This window comes from Myotis nattereri (assembly GCF_964212035.1).
Source record: "Myotis nattereri genome assembly, chromosome: 11".
In the NCBI taxonomy this organism is placed as follows: domain Eukaryota; kingdom Metazoa; phylum Chordata; class Mammalia; order Chiroptera; family Vespertilionidae; genus Myotis; species Myotis nattereri.
This window is the reverse complement of record NC_138086.1, coordinates 40,200,534-40,222,014: the sequence shown is the minus strand read 5'-3', so window position 1 is coordinate 40,222,014 and position 21,481 is coordinate 40,200,534. Positions and strand designations below refer to the sequence as shown.

General features: G+C 41.7%; 1 protein-coding gene across 1 annotated transcript in view; it reads left to right on the top strand.

Annotated features, from left to right (window-relative positions):
- Positions 1-3,890: 3,890 nt before the first annotated feature.
- The window catches only part of SEMA3D (semaphorin 3D), a 193,951-nt gene continuing 176,360 nt past the window's right edge, over positions 3,891-21,481 (top strand). The window contains exon 1 of the mRNA XM_081102746.1: positions 3,891-4,278. The gene's annotated coding sequence lies outside the window, so the exon portion shown is untranslated. The remainder of the gene's footprint in view (positions 4,279-21,481) is intronic.

Here is a 21,481-nt window from a genome sequence, read left to right as displayed (position 1 = left end):
TTTATCTGATGATAAGAAACAGAGATACATGTACTTCTGAGAGTTCTATATAGGTATAATTAATATTGAAATAAAAACAAAAGTCAGATGTGTTTTTTCATCGCTAAAAATGATCTAATGATCTTAACATGCAACCACCTAATGATCCAGTGATGAGAGGATCCAGTTATTGCCATGATCAAATGAAACAGATGGAAAAAATACCTTGTTTCTGAGGGGAAAATACCTGATAAAAGATTAGGTAAGTTGCTTTTACCTCATGCCATCACTTGTTCCAAATAGACATAAAGTAACATATATCTCAGTTTTCTCATATGACTATAACATTTGTCTGTCAGTATTGATATGTTAATATGTGGGAACACATTCATAAAGAGTATTTATTATAAGGCAGGGAGGTTTTATATATGACTAAAGTATGACTAATTTTACAGACGGGAACACTAAATGGTTTGGATTTTAGCTCCATTTCCTTGTGTGTGTGCATAAAACTTTGCAATCTCTTTTACTTACCCATTTTTTCCCCTTTAAATACACCAAATTTCCATTTGTTTTGTGAATAGAAGTCTGTACAGAGAGAAGTTGAACTGCAGATTCTGTTGAAAGAGAACTACAGGCTAGTACCTTCTGTAGAAAGTACAGCCAAATCCTCTGACATTTTGCTAGATTTAAATTCTGGACCCAGTAATTATCTTTCTTCTGTTTGCAGGCAGAGGTAGCTATGTGTGGAATTAAAGAAGCCTAGATTATACCCATTCTACTCTTACCTATCTCTGCTGCCTTCCCGTCTGACTCCCAACATAGATTCTTTTTTGTTTGTTTGTTTTGTTAATCCTCACCTGAGGATATTTTTCCATTGATTTTTAGAGAGAGTGGAATTGAGGGGGAGAAACAGAGAGAGAAAAACATCAATGTGAGAGAGACACATTGATTGGTTGCTTCCCGCATGCACCCCAACTAGGGCTAGTGATGGAGCCTGCAACCAAGTCACATGCCCTTGACCAGAATCAAACCCTTCAATCCTCCGGCTGATACTCTATCCACTGATCCAAACAGGTTAGGGCTAGATTGATTCTTGAAATTCTACAATTCAAACTTTATTATTTGGCTTCCTTCAGTATTAAAATGGAATGCTTTGAGAAATTGTGTATTTCACCTTATCTACCACATATCTATTACATACAATAAGAATAACTTGCTCATATTCTATCTGTGAGTCCTAAAGGAGATGGGTGAGAGGTGGTTTGTCACAGAGGAAGCCTGGACCCTAAGACAAGTTTACTTCTTCAACAATTATTCCAAGCACCTAGAAAGTACTTTGATTTATATTTTATTTCCTTTCTTTATTGCCTTTCTCTCCCCCCCTCCTCCCCTCAGATTAAAACAGCATAGTAGCATTAAGTAGTCCTGGTGATATACATACCTCTTTCAATATAATTAAGGATCACTTGTTGAATCTTGAATAGTCAACCTTGAAGATAAACTAAACTGTATGACATACCTTACATTTTAACAAAACTTACTTTAAAACAGACTTTTCTCACTGGATGTTATTGCAAGGACTCAGACAGGATATTAGCTCTACAGAAGAGATTACCAATTGCTTTTGGTGACAATCTTAAATGCTTAGAAGGGGTGGTAAAACCATGCTGGTGGGATCCAGGATAGTTAATACAAAAGCAAAAATAAATTCAGATACTAATTATCACCATCATATCCACTGTTTTCACTGGCCCATTTAATCCTCAAATACTTCTTAAACACCTATTGTATTCAAGACACTCCCTGTATTCAAGAAGTACCCTGAGGATTGCAAAGCCATGGACACAGCTGAGACCATTCATACAACTCTGGGCTGCGCAGTTCACTCTGCTGCTGCGTGCTCAGAGTAATGAAAAGGATGGGAAGCACAGAACCCAGTTTCCAGACGCTTTCTTCTCATGGTATGTTCAGGATGCCTATGGAACGACAGTCTAAATGTGAAGTCGGGGTAGTTCAAGCTAAATCAGTTCAATTCAAATTCATAGCAATGTTTTAGGGGCAGGAAAAACAAAGACACAAAATATCCCATACTCTTGTATGAGATGCAGACACATGCATGACTATACGATATAATATGAAAAGGGCTTATAATAGTAGTGAAATCAAAGTGCTTTGGGAAAATAGGAGGGAGTGTTTAATTCTGTAGGGGCCTTGTGAAAAAGGTTAAAATAGTAGCAAAAGGGAGATATCATTTGGTTTGAGTATATTAAGCTAGAATTTAGGCAGGAGGGGAAATCCAGACTTAACCACACTTCTACTTAAATGCGATTTTCTGGCCAATAAAGTTGACACATATATTAGAAAATTAAAAAATAGAGCTTTTTTAAAAAATAAAAACAACAACGTATGAACCCACCATGTGCAAAACCCTAAGCAATTCTATGAGAGACAAAGGAGATATTCTGTCCTCACAGTGAACTTGAAATTTGAATCTGGTGCAATGGCATTTATAAAAAATACAGACAAGGCAACAAACACACCAGAATGAGTGGTGTAACTTTTAATATACAGCATTCAGAACAAACGTTGCTATAGATTGAAATAGTCTATAGAAACAACTTCTCCTGTATACAAAGAGGGATATTATGGGGTTGGCTGGTTGACAGTCAAAACCAAGGTTATAGAGATGGGGCAGCATGAGATACAGGAAAGAACCTTGGTCAGAGTTAGGCAACTTGAGTCCCTTCTAAGGCTGGCTCCGCCACCAACCATCTGTAACTTAAAGTGACTTGTGTTTCTGTGTCCCAAAGCTCTTTGCTCTTGAGGGGACATTGAATGAAGAGTCTCCTCCCCCCTTTTCAGTTCTTCCATTGTTGCCATTGTCTGCTCACTACCCTCAAACCAGAATACGCCTTGTCATTGCCAAGGGAGCTCAGGGGCCCATACAAGCTGTGCTCTTAAATCAAGCTGACAAAGGCAGGATCCCATGATTATTGTTGTCCATCTTCCCCCCCCCCCCCCCCCCAGTTCTATCCCAAGTCAGCTTTATGTTGGGACTAATAAGTGCAAGGTACGTGACAATAGACCTAATTCCAATCACAGAAGGACTCACAATGCAGTTAGCAAGGCCCAGGCTTGAGGACTCATCACTTGCACAGGCCCTTTCCATATCCCTGAGGGCAGCCCAAGGATAAACGCGATCATATGTTATTGCACAATTTGTAGGATTAAACTATTTCCGCATCATTTTTTCTTAAAATGGCTCCCACCTCCAAATCGTGTAAGTTTCAGGCTCCTGAAAATGTGGACCCACCCCTCGTCCCCATATACTTCCAACTTTCCTATTTCACGGCTAAGGTGTGTACCAATCTGCAAAGGAAACCTCCTAAAACAGGAACAGGTGTCGCATCCCTGCTGTCCTGGTGTGAGGTAAAGGGGAAGAAGACCTACATCTCCGTGTTTGTTTCATCTTGGTCTTTCCTGATGCCAGCCCCCTAATGGGGGGTTGATCTCTGTCGCTCATCCCCCTTGCCTGCTCTTTCAAGGCCAGCGACAGTGGACCGGGTTTTACATACTGGAACCCAGGTACTCTTTGCGAGGCTTAGAATTTTAAAGGGCAGCCTTTGTGCTATTTCTTCCCCAGGGGGTCCTTAGAGACTTTATGGTGTAGAATAAGTCACGCCTGAGCGCGGGCTCCGACGTCAGAGGCTGCTTTAACAGAGTGCCGGGTCCGGAATAACATCTCTCAGCCAGGCCAGAGCTCCATTGAACCCGCGCTGCTGACAGCCTGCGTGCGGGCAGGGATGGACTGCTGCTGCTGGGGAGGCCTGGCGCGCGCGGAGGGAGGGGGGGCCGAGGGCTGGGGGAGGAGATCGGAAGGGGAGAGGTAATCCCCGGCGCTTGAGCATCCCCTTTTTAGAAAGACTGAGTCTCTCCCAGGACAGCTGCTGCGGTCACACCACAAACTTAAAAGCCGTCCTCCGGCTCGGAGCGTGCCTTTCCTCGCCACCCTCGCCTCCCCAAGGTCCCAGCTGGTGCCTGGCTCTCGGCGGGTGCCGGCGCGTTGCTCGGGGCCAGCAGCGCCCCCTGCCTCCCGGCCGGTCCTCTGCGGCCGCAGCCTCCGCGCTCCGCCAGGGCCGCCCGCGGCTCCGCGGCTCAGCCAGGGCTGCCGCTCCCAGGAGCTCGCGCCGGGCCCGGGTCGCCGCCTCGCCCGCCCGCAGCCGCAGCCGGCATCCCTTCCCTCTGCCCCTGGGGGGACATCAGCCGAAGAGAGAGGGCCAGCAGCGTTCGCGGCAGGTAAGGCCGGTTTCGGGTCACCTGCTACCCTCCTGGGAGGGCTCGCTAGGGACGGCGGAGTTCAACGGCGGGGGACTGGATTTGGGGGTGGGTGGCCGTGGGTCCGAAGTGAGGATGCGGAGTGGCCAGGAGAGGAGGAACTGTCCCGGGACAGAAAAGGCGCTCGGAGCGGCCAGGGAGCGGGTGCGCGGGGAGCGGACGGACGGACGGGAGTCGGTGCGCGGAGCTGCGCGGCGCCGGGGACAGCGTGGCAGCGGGGCGCGTCCCATCTCCCCGCCGCCGTGGCCGCAGCCTCCGCAGCCGGAGCTTCCAGCCGCGGCGGCCAGCACCCAGCACCCAGCCAAGTTGTCCTCTCCAGATGCGCCCAGAAACTTCGTGCCTTCTCCCTGGCTGCCTCCCCCGCCCCGTCCCAGGCCAGCGGCACGTTGGGACGTGCCCCGAGGCTTCCACCGGCTGCAGGTTCTTTTGGGGACGCCTTGGTGGGGACCGTCTGGGGAGGACTGGACCACGGGAGCCTCGCTCACTCCTTTCCCCATGGGGCTGGGGGAGCGGAGGGGAGACCCTGGTGATTGTTTTCGTTGTGGTGCTTTTGCGGAGGGATGGTGATGCCTTTTTGCCTGCGAGCGAGGCGCGATGCTCCGTCAGCAGGAAGCCGGCACCCTTCGGGACCCCGCGGGGGAACTGGAGTCAGAGCCCCGCCACAGAGCTGGCTGTCTGGGGAATGGGGTTGCTGCAAACGCACTTCTGCTGGAGCGCGACCGCCCAGGGTAACCCTCGGCTGGGCTTGCTCTTGAAAGGTCCCGAGTTGACTCCGGCTGGGAATGTAACCCAGCGAGTTATCCCCTCTCCTCCGGGTGTTCCTCCCGGCCCGGCCCGGCCCGGCCCGAGTTGACGCGTTAATGGGCTGCCCTGGCAGCGCCGGGGCCATTTCCAACACTGGCCGGGCCGATTCCCCTTCATTCCTGACTTCTGTTCAACCTCGCGCGCTGAACGCTCAGCTTGGGTCCCGGCGCGCGGAGGGGAGCTGATAGGAGGAGACGCCGAGCTCTCGCCGGCAGGCTGGAGTCTAGGGGACTGGACAGGGGCTGCACCCCAACAGCTGAGGTCACCGAGACCCCGAATCCCCTGTTACAGAGATCGGAGTTGAACGCGTGAACTTTTCGCCACTTAGCCCCATAAATAAAAGCAAGTGTCCCGAGGAGGACTCCTCTTTCTCCAGCAAACCCCTCCCATTTTTCTTAGCTACTCACTGCTCTTTGCACAAGAAGAGAGCAGGAGTAGAGGGATTGAAAGTATCCAGTTTAGCAGGAAAGGGTTCTCCGTGTGTGTGTGTGTGTGTGTGTGTGTGTGTGTGTGTGTGTGTGTGTGTGTGTTTCAGGAGGTATGGGGGAGGCAGAGGAGATGGGACCCTCCGGGGTCTGGTGCTGCTATTGTGTAACCTTGGCAACCGCCAGGACAAGAGCGGTCATAGCCTTCCGGGTTCTGCACGTGGAAAGAAAAATGTGAAGGGTGGGGAAGGGAGAGAGCCACATGTCATCACTCCAGTGATGCCTTGCTCCTCTCGGTGGCTCCTAGGCCAGACAGCAGGGAGGATGAGTAGGAAGGGCAGGGCTTGGAAGGGAGCAGCCCCAGGAGGGAGTTCCTTTAACTGTGTCCAGCCTTGGAATCCGTGAGGCTCATCCCAGCAGCTAAAGCTGGCCAGGAGAGCCATCGCTGACAGACTGCAAAGTGTGGGTCCAGGTCAGGAAGATGAGAAAAGACCTTGGTCCTTGGAAGAGAAAGGCCAGGAAATACCGGAAGGTGATGTGGGAAGAGATAAGAATAGGGTCAAGAGGTAACTGAGAGACAATACAAGGGTTCTGATCTGAACTGGCAACATTTCAAATGGAATTTGCCCATTTATGAAATGGAAAATTAGTGGAGAAGCAAAGGGACGTTTATCAAACACATGGCATCCCAGGTGCTTTGTACATACATTATCACGATTATTATTACTACCAATACTACAGAAAATGTCATTTTTTTAAAGAGAAAAGTAGAGACACAGGGTTAAAAATGGGTGGTATCCCATTTTGGCTTTTTGAATCTTAAAGAATCACAATTCTCAAAAATGGTGTTGAAGGTTGGGGACTAGACAAAGCAGTTATTCTCGTTTTAGAAATAAGAATAATGAGATATAAAGGTGTTAATTGATGTGTCCAAATATAAGCTGAGGGGCTGAGCTGAGTCTTGAATTGTTTTACCTGGGTGTGGGTCACCTTCAGGCATCTTTCCATAACCCCACTTAAAGGAAGAGCCTTTCTAAGATCAATTTGCCTCTGCAACGCTGTATTATAATTTATAAGGAAAGAACATTCCAAGTAATGGAATCCATGGTTGAGAATGTGTAGTGGCCACATCAAGTCTACAGGCCGAGAATCATAGGTACATGATATTAATCTTATATAATAAAAGCCTAATATGCAAATTGACTGAAAGGCAGAACAACCGGTTGCTATGACAGGCACTGACCACCAGGGGGCAGATGCTCAACACAGGAGCTGCCCCAGCCTGCAGGCCCCAGGCCAGCCAAGGCAGGTGCCAGCGGGCCCCACCCCTTCCCGATCGCCCTGCTGAGGGAGATGACCAGCAGAGGCAGCAGCAGTGGGAGGGGCTGGCAAGCAGGTGGCACCAGGCTGGCCAAGGCCGGTACCAGGGGGGCCAACCCCCGATCACCCCACTGGCCGCCCCACAGATTAGCCCTGATCGCTGGCCAGGACTAGAGACCCTACCCATGCACGAATTTCATGCATCAGGCCACTAGTAATTTACCCAGATCTTATTGTAGCTTATATGAATTATTAGTGGCTTTAATAATGTTAGCAGAGGATAAAATAAAATATATATATATTTTGTCAAATAGTAACCCATGCCCCTGTTGAGAAAATTTCTGAGATTAATGAAGTTTCCCTTAGTCTTCTTCTTGCCTTCATGACCTGAATACCTAAAACCTTGCTTCATATTTCAGCACCACTAGTTCAACTTTGTTAAGAATCTGTTGCCAATTCACTTGGGTGGAGTGATGATTTGACTTCTGTTACCTTCCTGCTGACTTTCTGAGAGAGAGAGAGAGAGGTTAAGGGAAAATGTCTAGCAATGCAAAATGTTTTGGAATTATCAGAGAACTATAATCCACACAATAGAAACTAAAAGTAAAAGGCAGAGACAGAATTATGTGGCTTTTCTTTTGCCTTCTTACAGAATTGCCTTTATAGTTATGTCTTAGTTGATGAGTTTGCATTAAGTTTTGGCATGGGAAAAATGTACAAAGAGAAACTGAAATTTTAATCTATTTCTTTTATGTGTGGGTATGGGTGGACGTGGGAATTATTTTTGGTAGCAGGGAAGGTCTAGAATATAAGCAATTACAAAGGCAGAGGAAGTACGTGTAGTGTTTATGATGACAGGCTAACAAATCAACTACATGTTTAAACTTGAGTCATTGAGCTGAATTATTCTGAATACTAAAAAATATGCTGTTTTGGGTTGGAGTTCAATTAAGACAGGGAGTTTCCTGGTGCCTTTTCTTATCCTTCATAAAATATCCTTATTCCATTACATGAACATTTGGTAACTATCAAAAGGTTATCACAGACCTTAAAGCATCTCTGAAGATGGCTCTGGAACTGGCAGGTATTCCTGCAGCCTGGTGTTTGTGTACAAAGTTACTGGGTTGTCACCTACATTTTTACGAAGCGGTTGAAATATCAGCCTCGTAGTCGCAAGGGAAAACATTTCGGTTGGTGCCGGTTGAATGGATATTAGTATATCTTCAGATTGTTATAGCCTCATTATTTTGTGGAAAAAATGTGACTGAATTTTACTGTTCTGTGTTGGAATTATAATGTTTTGATGACACATGTCCCTAGGGAAGCATTCTTGTCAATTAATGATTTATTTCATAAATAAGAGTAACCATAGCTCTATTTTGAAAAACTATTATTCTTAACATAAGTACATGGAGTTATATAGATTACCCAAGTAAAGTAGCAAGTATTGCAACACTCAAAAACATATTCCTTGAAAGAGAAAATAAATATCCACATTGGTACAATAAACAGTAATAACAATAATCATAATGATTGATCATGGGCAAAATTTGTTAATCACATTCCTTTTTACTTCATAAACTAGGTTAAAAAATACTACCTTACTCCGGGAACCCTTGTCCCAAGTCCCTTTTTATTTTTATATCTTCATTATGCCTGTCAAGCTAATATTCTAATTTTTCAATCTTTTTCTTTACTCTTATTGCAGTGGTTCTCAACCTTGGCTGCACATTAGAATCACCTGGGAATCTTTTTAAAAATCCTGATTTCTGGGCCTCATCCTCCGGAAATTCTGTTTCTTTGTTATGGGGTGGGGCCACAATATTAGTAACAAAGAAACAGAATTTCCGGAGGATGAGGCCCAGAAATCAGGATTTTAAAAAGATTCCCAGGTGATTCTAATGTGCAGCCAAGGTTGAGAACCACTGTCTTATTGTTGTTCATGATCCCTCATTAGATCATAAGAACCTTGAAGGAAGGAATTTGTCTTCTCTAACTTTTTATATCTTCAGGTTAGTACAGTGCTAAACATATTCTAGATACATAACACATGTTGACGTCTAATAATATAAGCAATTAATGTAATGAATTTGAATCTATTGCCTATAGAAAATCAGATTAAAGAACTTGATGTTATATTTTACTTTCTCTGAGATTTTAGGAAGGATAATTTTCTCTTAGATCTGAGTTTTACCCTTTCACAGAGAAAAGTGGTGTGATGCTGAATATTTTTTATGATGCTATAAAGTGTTATTTTATTTTTAATTGCTTGTATTTTTCAAGTACCTAACTGACAAATGAGAATCTGTATCATCAATGTCCATGCTAATTAACCTTAACTAAATAAAACCTACCTAAATAGTAATAAGAAGGAAGGATATAGCTAAAGCAAAATTCTTATAAACTGAAACACACTGATAAGCAATGCAACACCTTTTAAATTATTTCAAAACTTAAGTAATAATGAGTTATACTTAAATTATTAGACATGTATAAATACAAATTATTAAAAAACTGATAGTTAAGTGCTATAAAAAGCTGGAATATATCATGAAGTATACTGTTAATACTTAGATTTGAAATTATTTTGATGACTTTCAGTCTATCTTCCTCAATATTTGACCCTTTATCTCTATGTTAATAATATTTAATAATTTCTAAAGTAATGAATCAGGACATCATTAACCAGCTTGCTAATCTTCCACTGGTAAATTTAGATAGTTTGTTCATTCTTTTGCAAAGTTCAGTAAACTATAAATATTACCCTTCCATATCAATGTATAAAATAAACTGAGAATTAAGTGACCAAAGTTCATAGAATAGTCTGTGTCTTTCTGAATCTGAATCTGTAATCCCCTTAAAGATGTGGTGTCTTCTGCTTCAGACATTAGGACCACGTCCCTTGTTTGTTCAACAGGGCAGTTAACATAACTTCAACATGTTATGTTTTAAAACTGTTGGTTAATAGTGTGTCCTCTTAGTTTTACTAGCAAATCACAGGAAAGATGGAATATTTGCTATATTTTTCTAATTAAATAGAATTAAGCATCATTAACTGGGACTATTACTACTGAGAACAAAATCAATCAAATAAGCAAAAGAAGTTTACATTACTGAGCATCTTAAGAGAAATACATTACTATTGCTTTCTTGGAAAATAAGCAAAATGGTATAGGTATATGAAGATTATTAATCTACCATCAGATAAATGTTCAATTGATTTTTCCTATATTAATTATTCACTTGACTAGGTCTTCTACTTAGCCAATATCTTGCAAAGCTTAAACAGCTTTTAAGAATTATGATGCCATATTTATTCCAGAAATGAGCCTGTATGACCCATACCTAATAATAGGTACAGTTATTATCACTGCTTAAAAACATTATCCAGAAAATAAAGTTTCCTCCTAATGTGCTTAAAATAGGCCAATGGAAGTCTTTTTTTCACATCTTATACTGAGAGCTGGGCCCATGACTAATGATGTAATAATTTCAAATTATGTCCAAATCTGGTTTTTCTTTGATGAATGTATACACAAGGTGTTAGGCTTTCACTCCCTTTTTGTGTGTGTTTTTAATCCTATCTAATAAAAGAGAAACATGGTAATTAGCCATACCTCCGCTACCCTTCCCATTGGCTAATCAAGGCGATATGCAAATTAACTGCCAACCAAGATGGCGGCCAGCAGCCAGGCAACTAACGCGAACAGGAGGCTTGCTTACTCCAGTGACGGAAGAAGCCAGGTTCCCCGCCTGCCGCTGCCGGCCTCTGAGCTCCTGAAGCAACAGCTCCAAAAGATACAGTGTTTCAATTATAGAAGCTAAAAGATGGCGGCTAATATGCATATACCAGCTGCGAGCGAAGACTGACCACAACATGGAGGCCGAGCAGTACAGAAGGGAGCCCAGTAGAGGCCGGGAGGACAGAAACGGAGCCGCAGTGCTGTGCGTGGGAGGGGCAGCGGCTGGGAGAGGGAGGGGCAGCGGCTGGGAGAGGGAGGGGCAGCGGCTGGGAGCGGGAGGGAAATCCCAGCCACAGGGGATGGGAGCGGGAGGGCAAGCCCAGCCCCAGGGGATGGGAGCAGGAGGGCAAGCCCAACCACCGTGGCTGGGAGCATAAGGGGCAGCGGCTGGCAGGCGGGGGGCGGGGGGGGGGCAACACCTGGGTGTGGGAAGGCAAGCCCAGCCCCAGCCACTGGGATCAGGAGGGCAAGCCCAACCACTGTGGCTGGGAGCATAAGGGGCAGTGGCTGGGGGGGGGAGGGAAAGACCAGCTGCAGGGGCTTGACGTGCGAGCGAAGCCCGCCTCATCGAGTTTCGCTCCCTTCTCTGCTTTGCTCCAGCCACAGGAAACCCTATTCTTGCAGGAATATTCCTGCAACGGGCCTCTAGTCTTTATTATAAAGATCAGTTCTTATAGGTGAAATTCAGGCATTCTTGGATGTTGGTATTTGTTGTTGGTGGTGCTTTTAGATAAATATTTTCTCTTCATATCTGAAGTGATTATTCTATGAAAGAAAGAAGTGTTGCCTAAAGTGAAAATGATTACTACTCATATTTGGAGGAACTCTTTCAATTTTCAAATGTAACACTTCATTTCAAAGATAAATATTTGGCATATTCTACTGGGTCAATAGAAGTTCATATTAATGTGATTTTTCTTATTGAAATGGGTGTGTATTTTTTATAGATCTTTTGTTATTATAGTAATGATTTTCATTACAGATATAGTTTATGATTATCATTAAAAAACTAGAAAATGCTGATAAGCATGAAGTATTTATTTTAAAAATGAATTTTATATGTGACACTTTGTGCCTAGAGCTTCATTTCTAATACCAAACTAGGGGTTCTTGGAGAAATGGCTGTCTCCAGGACTGGGGTAGGAACTATGCAAGGTGAGCCTGGGTCATCTAGTAGTGCCAAAAAATGAATGTCCAGAAAACACACATACACACCACCACCATGACCACCATGACCACCATCACCACCATCACCACATACACACACTGATAGAGGTATGTGAAAGAGGCATAGGAACCAACTGAAAGAACTTCCTGGCCAAAGCCTAATATGCAAATTGTCCCCTCAACCAGGAGTTTGACCAGGAGTTCGACCAGGAGTTCAACCAGGAGTTTGACCAGGAGTTTGACCAGGGGGTGGGGCTGGCCAGCCAACCGCCCATGGCCCCTCCCTCTGGCCAGCCCCACCCCCAGCTGGCAGCAGGGCTGGCAGCCAGAGGAAGGGAGATCCCAGCCAGCAGCTGGCAGCTGACAGTTGCCAGGGACCCTACTAGTGCAGAATTTTGTGCACTGGGTCTCCAGTGTAAAAATAATAGGGGAACTAGGTATGGGTTATAAGGGAACTCTCTGTAATATTTTCTCAATGTTTTTATAATTCTAACACTATTCTGAAAAAATAAAGTTTATATTTTAAAAGTGAGATTTCAAAACATTGATTAACTATGGTGAAAAATTTTATAAAAGGTGAATATTTCTCTGGTTAACAAGGCTAATGTTATTCAATTAAATGCTTACTTTATTTCCCTACTTCAAGGTACTACTATTCTGCCATTTTTATACTGTTAATGCAAAATATAATAACTATAAACTCATATTTGTAATTAACAATTCTCATAATTACTTATTTTTCTAAATAAAATGTGTTATATGGCCCTGGCCAGTGTGGCTAAGTTGTTTGAGCATCCTCCTGTGCATGAGAAGTCTTTGGTTCAATTCCCAGTGGGGGCACATGCCCTGGTTTGGGGCTGGATCCCTGGTGGGAGTGTGCAGGAGGCAGCCGATTGATGTTTCTCTCTCATTGATGTTCTTCTCTCTCTCCCTCTCCCTACCTCTCTCACTAAAATCAATAAACAAAATTTTTAAATGTATTATTTGGATTACTGAAAATTTCCAGATCCCCATTATAGGTTCTTGTGCAAAGAAAGGTATGTATTAGTTGTGTCCTATAAATCAATATTCAATATTAAAAGGGAAGGCAAACTTTTTTTTCCTACTTCTTTCTTTGCTATTTTATTGATATTGCCAAGATCTATCATCAGTGCCAGATGTCTTCAGGTATAGATGATGATTATGTTTCCAAAATTCTTGCCAAAATGTCTCCGTAACTCTTTATTCTCATCTTTGAACCTCAAGGAATCTACTATGTTAAGTATGTTAAAGATTATTTCCTATGAAATATTATATGTATAATAAACATATCATTGTTATGTTGAAAATTAAAAGTATATCTATTTGTCCTCTATCTCCCCCAACATTTCTAGAAGGTGAGATTAATGTATGTCCCAGCCAATGTAGGGTGGGCAGGAAATAAGGGCTGCCATTTCCCTTTCTACCTATTATATATGTTTTCTCAAAGCTTTCCCTCACTCTCCAAAGACACTTTCTCTGTGTGTATGTACATATGTATATATAAATCCTTCTCTTTCTTGTCTATTCCTTCTCTTTCTATTCCTTCTCTTTCTTGTCTCAAATTGTTGCAACATTGTTTTAAAAATGTGTGGTTTACTCTCTTTTAGTAAGCTCTTCTTACAATTGGACCAAAAGTCTTGTAATTTTACTGTTTTTATCTAAGCTTTCAAATATGATGTCTTACTTTTTGTTATCTCATATTTATAATGTGTACTAATAATAGAGGAATATGCAAATTGTCCCAGACTCCATCACAGTAAAGACCAAACAGCAGGCTGCCTGGGGTGGTGACAAGGCTGGCAGGGGAGTTAGTAAACGGCAGGCTGTGTGGGGCGACTGAACAGCAGGCTGTGTTGGGCGACCAGGCCACAGGAGGGGGGGGCAGTTGGGGGAAACCAGGTTAGCAGGCAGAGGGGGTTAGGGGTGATCAGGCTGGTGCGGGGGGGGGGGGGCAGTTAGGGGGCGATAAGGCAGGCAGGCAGGTGAGCAGTTAGGAGCCAGCAGTTCTGGATCATGAGAAGGATTTCTGACTGCTGGTTTAGGCCTGATCCCCCGGCAGTCAGACATCCCCCTTAGGGGTCCCAGATTGGAAAGGGTGCAGGCTGGGCTGAGGGGGACACCCCCCCTGAAAAAATTTCGTGCACTGGGCCTCTAGTTATTTAATGATTACCAGATTCTATACTCTACAGTTAACTACAGTATCTGCTGAATTTGTGTTTTACTGTGGCAATTGTTGAGAAATTTAGGCATGCTTTTAAAAAAATCTTGTTTGTTTTGTTTTTAGTTTGTATGAGTCATGGCATAAAACATTTCAAGGACTTGTTCGGGAAAAGTTATGGAACCTGATTCCAGAATGTGTGATTAAAAGGCTTTTTTTTTCTTTTTTTGGTGATATCCCACCGAATTTTCTGAAAAAATGAAAATGTCTGAAAAAGACTCAAATCAACAAGATTAATATGCTCTGGACTCTCACTGGAATCTTAGGTTCAGGGTTTTCTTTTTTTTACACAAAATAATTGAACAACTTTTTTTTAATAAAAGAGATTGTGCCTACAGTAACTTAACCTAATTAAAAAGAGGAATGAAAAAATAGAATATTCTGACCAAAAACTTTTATTAGCACCACGCTCTAACCAACTGAGCTAACCCGCCAGCTGCCTGACCAAAAACTTTTAAAGTGTATAGTTAGATTTTATAACAAAGATAGGTACCATTTACACTTTTGCATTTTTTACTTCCTCTTAATAAATTTTTAAGTACCAGTTCTCTTGTTTTATTTCCTATCAATATGTTTTTTAGGTAATTGATGGCTAGTGAAATCATAATTACAGCTAGAGGGCTATTTTGAAAAAAATGTCTTTGTTAATGAAAATCATCATCTCAAATCTTACCAATTTTGAGGTTTAACTTCTCACATTAGAGGACAAATTCTTTAAATAGTAGAGCAATTGTATGCTTATTAATTTTATCCTTGATATATCTTCTCATTGAAAATTCACTCTTTTGGCCACATTATCTCCTGTCTTATATTTTCATATAGTAGGCTAGTTAGTGTGTTAAACATTGCTCCTGAGCAGGTTGGTAGAGGTTAAGTAGCCAGACTATTCTGTTTGCAAAGTATTTGCATAATGAAATGGTGTCTGATGAGTCATTTGTAATTTTATAATGGGAAGTTCATTCAAGTCAAGATTATCTTATCACCTTTTGAAGTTAAGACTTTTATCACCTGTGAAGCAGCTGTTCAAAAGCATTTCTACTGGATATATAGATGAGAGAATAACATTTCCCTGTTTGGCTTGTTTCACGTTTCATAGAGCCATGGGGATTGTTGTCTTAGACTACACTGTGATGAGGTTTGGCAGAGAATGCTCATTGTTCAGGTTTTAAAAAGGGCAAGTTTTTGGCAGCAATAACTTGCATGGAGAAGGAATGCTATGCTTACACATGTGGGCTCAATAAACCGTTCAGAAAGCTCAGGCTAAGATCCTACGGAAGTCTCCCTCTACCTCCCCTGTCTCTGGATATGGACTATTTAGAACTCTTCTTTTGTTGTGTCACTATCGCATAGGCCTGTTCATATTCCGGAAATGATACTTTTGATTCATCTTGCAAAAGTTATGAGTGCAGTGAGTAATCATTTCATATCCTGTGAAATGATTTCACTTGAGATTTATTTAAAATAACAATTGCATTCAGATCTGCTTTCTGCTGGTGTTTATCAGTCATATAGCCATCACCTGCATGACAGCCAATAATCACCCCTTTTATATATTTGTCACTCTTGGTTAGTTCTAATCATCAGAAATAAACATTTAGAGGTTCCCCTTTTTCATATACAAAGAGTTGAAAAGTGTTTTTGTAAGTCTAGTAAATTACTCAAACCCTACCTAATAAAGAGGGAATATGCTAGTTGACCCTCACGCCATCGCAAAGATGGAGGCACCCACAGCCAATAAGGAGGGAATATGCTAATTGACTACCCCGCCCTCAAAGATGGCAGCACCCACAGCCACAAGATGGCGGTGCCCAGTCCCCTCAGCCCCACTGCATGCCTGCCTACGGAGTCCACCAATCCCCTCAGCCCCCCAGCTGCCCAGGGCTGCCCGAGGCTCGGGTAACCAGGGCCGGCCGAGGCTTGCTCTGCTGGTAGTGGCAGCAGCAGAGGTGTGATGGGGCATCGCCTTCCCCTGATCGCCAGGTCACCTCCCGCCCCTGAGGGGTCCCGGACTGTGAGAGGGGGCAGGCTGGGCTGAGAGACCCCTCCTCCAGTGCATGAATATGCGTGAAATAACCTTTATGAGGAATATATGTGTGAAATAAACTAGGTCTTTTCATGCACTAGACCTCTAGTCAATTATTAAAGGACAAACCAGTGTCAACCACATGAGCCAATAATCTCTGTGTTCTTTCCTCCTGGGGCATTGGCTATGTTTCTCCCTTCATTTGGAATAATTTTGTCTTTCATTGCCACTGCCCTTCCTGGCACCCAAATGATGCCAACTCTGCATGCCAACCTCACACATGTTCACTACATCTTGCTTTGAAAAATGCTTTTCACTCAAAAATTTTATTCACCTGTCCTTAATATCTTTTACAGTCCCTAATAACTGTTATGCTTTTTCTTCTAGCATCACAAGATTTAAGGTTCTGAAAAATAAGGACCAAATGTTTACTTCCACATCTTTCTCCATATTCTTATAGCATATGACAAAACTCTTATAATAATTAATATGCATTTTCTAGTGCTTTAATTGAAATTAATCCATTTCGAGTCCATTGCCTCTGTTTTTTCCTCTTGTGACTACTTTGGATATGAAATTCATCACAGGTTTATTTCACACATATATTCCTCATCTTAAAGATTATTTCACACATATTCATATTACTCTTGTTTTTTAAAAAATATATTTTATTGATTTTTTACAGAGAGGAAAGGAGAGGGATAGAGAGTTAGAAACATCGATGAGAGAGAAACATCGATCAGCTGCCTCCTGCACACCCCCCACTGGGGATGTGCCCGCAACCAAGATACATGCCCTTGACCGGAATCGAACCTGGGACCTTTCAGTCCCCAAGCCGATGCTCTATCCACTGAACCAAACCAGTTAGGGCTCATATTACTCTTGATGCCCTTGTATCTCTAATTCCCTTTTTATCTTTTATTTAATTCAAGAAGTACTTACAGAGTGCTGCCCTGTGCTGGGCCCTCTAAAAGTCTCTGATGAAATACAGATGAAAAAACATGGTTGCTATCCTGAAGTAGACAATTACAAAATAATTCATTATCATCATGGCTCAAGTTAATCTCCTTGTGATATTAAATCTAAACACAAGGTCTTTTTCATAATCTTGGTCTTTTCTCCCTACAGTATTTCCTTTAATTATGTCATCTTCTTTTCAAACTCTGCTGGTATCTATGTGGAGATGATGCCCAGAGTATTATCTCCAACCCCAACTTCTCTCTCAGGTCTTATTTATTTTAGCATACATTACACTGGTGGATTAGACCTTATTGCTCAATACTCTATATCAGTGGTTCCCAATGTGGGGCACACACTCCACAGGGGGGAAGTTTGATTTTCAAGGGGGGCAATTCGAGAATGAGTTATTAACAGTGAATTTTTTGCATTTCTTATGGTTCTAGGGGCCTCATATACAGTATATAACAGTATATAAACATATTGTGCCATATTTATACATTTCAGTTCTCTATTATGTTTTAAAACTTTATTTGCTATTTTTTCATATCACTTCATATTATTATTTTTTAAAACAATTTCTTCCTCAGTATGTCAGCTGTCCTTTCGTTCCTTTCTTTTTCTTTTTCTTTTTCATGGATGTCATGTTCTCTGGCAGCTTGTTTAGACCAAGTTAATGACCTTTTAGGCTTCCTCCATGTGGATAGGAGTTCACTTTTTGAATAATAAGAATTATATGGTATGGGGGGGCATCAGGATTTTGGAGATGCTTAGGTGGGGCATGGCTAAAAATAGGTTGGGAACCACTGCTCTGTATGGAGGTCACTCTGGTAACTGAAAAGTCTCAGAGTCTTACTCAATTCGTGTGACTTTAAACTGGGGCTTTAAAGTGTGGGAGGGAACATGGTGCAATGCTAAGACTATGTGAGCAGACAGACAGCCCAGGTTCAGCTCCTGCCTGTGTCACCTCTTCGCTGTGTGATTCAAACAGATTACTTGACCTTTCTGCATGTTTCCCATCAGATTACTGGGGGTTCATGAAAGCCCTAACCTCACAGGATTATTGTGAGGACTACGTGGTGAGTATAGGAAACTCAGACACTGTATGGCACGTTACAGTATGTATGTATCATCTTTTCTTTATCCTCACATAGATTATGCATACTGCACATAGATCAGATTCTCATGCCATCCATGCACTGCTCTACCGCCTTCTGGTTTTTTATATGCTGAGTTCTGTTCACCTCATGCAAAGAACAGTCCTCTGGTGACCTCCCTCAAGTATATTCCTGGAGAAGAGAATGCCATTTTAGAATTGACCATTACCACCTCCTTTTTTTGCACACAAGTGTGCTTAAAGCAGTGGTTCTCAACCTTCTGGCCCTTTAAATACAGTTCTTCATGTTGTGACCCAACCATAAAATTATTTTTGTTGCTACTTCGTAACTGTAATGTTGCTACTTTTATGAATCGTAATGTAAATATCTGATACGCAGGATGGTCTTAGGTGACCCCTGTGAAAGGGTCGTTCGACCGCCAAAGGGGTTGCAACCCACAGGTTGAGAACCACTGGCTTAAAGAGACATAATTTGGGGAACACTGCCACAGACCATGATATATAGGGGTATGAGGCAGAATCCAGGTTAAAGGAACCCTTCATTGCTAGTGATCACAGAAGCACATCTAGTTATAGAGACTAAATATCAAATAATACAATTCTTAGGAGCCACATCTAAATTTCCAGCCTCATTTCTTGGCATCCCAACGTTCTTTAGCTATCTACTACTGGATTTGCAACATTGCATGTGTCCTTGCTGAAGTGCCCCATCCCTAAATAAGCAGTACAGATTTGTTCAACAGCCTCCTCCACACACAATTATTTTTTTTAACCCAATGAATAGATATTTTTAACTCTTCAACATGGGCCTGCTGTCATTTTGATCCTCTTATCTACAGCCTACTTCCACAGTTTGGACACTATCTTGTCCCTATAACTCTCTTAACCAGGTATTGTTCTTGACAGCTCTCAGTTAATGCTCTATTCTTTGGTTTCAGAATACTCTGTTGTAATCCTCTTTACAAGAAAATCTAGAGAAACGAATGACCTAATTCACTGTCCACCACTTGAGGACATAGACAACGCCCAGTAACATTTTCCTGTAGTACAGTCTCCTCCCCACGGACTAGACTTTTTCCAGACAATTTACAAGTGCTGACTTTTTCCTACGGGAGCTCTTTAGCTGCTAAGAGAACCAAGATTCCTTACTCCCTAAATTTGGGACTTCAAGGGAACTTGTAGAATCTTTCACTACAGAACGTGTGGAATCAAGGTGGCTAAGGAAGCGAAGCCCTCATCTGTCAAGGGGGACATTTAAGAAGAGCGCAGAGATAAATGAGTAACTCCTGCTTCTAGGTGTGAGCTATCTAATATGCAAAGAGCATCTTTGTCCCATGCCACCTCATCTGCCCGGCAGTTCTCTAGACTTTAACTAGCTAATAGAAGCAGCAAGTATGTTAATCAATGATATTTTCCAGAAATTGAACTTAAAGGTCATTTCAGCTTCTGAGCAAGTGGAAGTGAAACTGAATAATGTTCTAGTTTATTTAATGGGAAAATACTTTCTGAATGCCTTTCTTGGTATTGTTTCAGATTAGTCTATTCCCATAATTGTTACTTTTGCATATGACTATTCATCAATATACCTTGTATAACTCATAATTTGTTATGTATATATCCTAAATTAATTATATACTTTATACTTATTTTATATTAATAACAATTTATAAAACCCTATTTCTATTTCATAGAAGGTGAAATGTGTTTAATAAGACCAATAAGTTTTACTTGAAATATTTTCTAAATAATCAAAAAGCCTACTACTCTACAATGTGCATTCTAGAAATATTAAATATTTTCTTTTTTAAATTTTATTTTATTGCTTAAAGTATTACAGATAGTGGACTTTAGCTTATCTTCATTCAAAAGAATGTTAAGAACAAAAACATAGATTGTGAAAGTAGCAGACAACCTGTTAGTGTTTAGAAAATAATATTTCTAAAGTTCAATTTTACAGCCTAAATATAGGGTGTCCCAAAAAATGTATACTTACTTTTTTTTCTGATAGCTCAATTGATGTTTCTTTCTTTTCAGATTTAATCCATTGGAATTAATAATTATTTAAAGTGTATATACATTTTTGGACACCCTATATATTGAATTTGTGCATTCTCTAATAAAGAATTTTGGAATTTTTTCAACATGGTGTATTTTGTTAAAACTTTAACAGAACTAGTAAGGCTTTTGTTTGTTTTGTTTTATTCCAGCCTTGGAAATAATCAGGGTGTAAGCCTGATAAACTGTTAGTCTCAGATGTCTATTTGGAAATACTTCTAATTAAGAAATAGTAATTAGCAAAATAATTTTTATCTGGTTTGTCTCATAGACTCATAATATTTCAGAATTAAAAAACAACAACAACAAAGCACCTGAGAGAATGTCTGGTCCTATTTGTTTTTTATTTTACAGAGACAATTGTAGATGAAGTAATGTGAATTATCTCTCCTCCTCTTTACCCCTCTCTGTTCTTCCTTTTTTCCCCTCTCTATTTCCTTCCTTAAACATGAAAGAACATCTATATTCTAAGATGGGGGCTGACTGTTTGGAGAGGAATGGCCCCGCACTTGAGTAATTCATAAGCCCTGTTTATAAGACACTACTTGTAGTGTGCGTGGAGGCACACAACTGAATAAACACAAAGCTGAGATTATAATTGAAGTCTCTTTACTCCTGGAAGGACAGACATCCTACTTCTTATTGCTGTAGACCCCAACAAGAAAGATTCATTTGATGGGATCCCGGAGAAAGAATTGATCTGCTGGGATGAACTTGCCATGGTCAACGAAGGGCTCACATTTTATAAATAATAAGAGCCTAGCGGCCATTTCTGACAGGGGCTCCTTATATGTTCTAACAGGAAGGGCCTCAGACTGAACTCTCAGCTTCCTGCACTGTGCCCTATTTGTTTATGCTGCCTGGGTCAAACACTACAGGGAAGTCCTGATTTCTTCTTCCTACCAATGGCCTGAGGTCTCCTCTGTCCAATGAGAATGCACAGTTTGGATACTTTGTTTACGTAAAACTGATCTAATTGATAATCTGGGTGGGAACTTTTGCTATTACAATACAGAGGGACTCCCCTTTGAGTCCATGGAACACAGTTTAGGTTGCTACCTGAATTTGTGTCTCCCAGGCTGTGGTTCCTTTTTGTTCAAAGATGCTTTTTATTTTTTATTATAGTTGAAAATTAATTTTGGTTTACACTGATGTTGAAAGACTGTTTAGAAAATAAATCTAATGGGTCCTACTGGAATTGTTGAGTCAGACCCAGGTAAGGTGACAACTACTAGTGACATAATGGTGACTATTTCTGAAAGGACAAATTAACTTTTTTAAATCAGATAACCAACATGGCTATGGTGTGAGCAT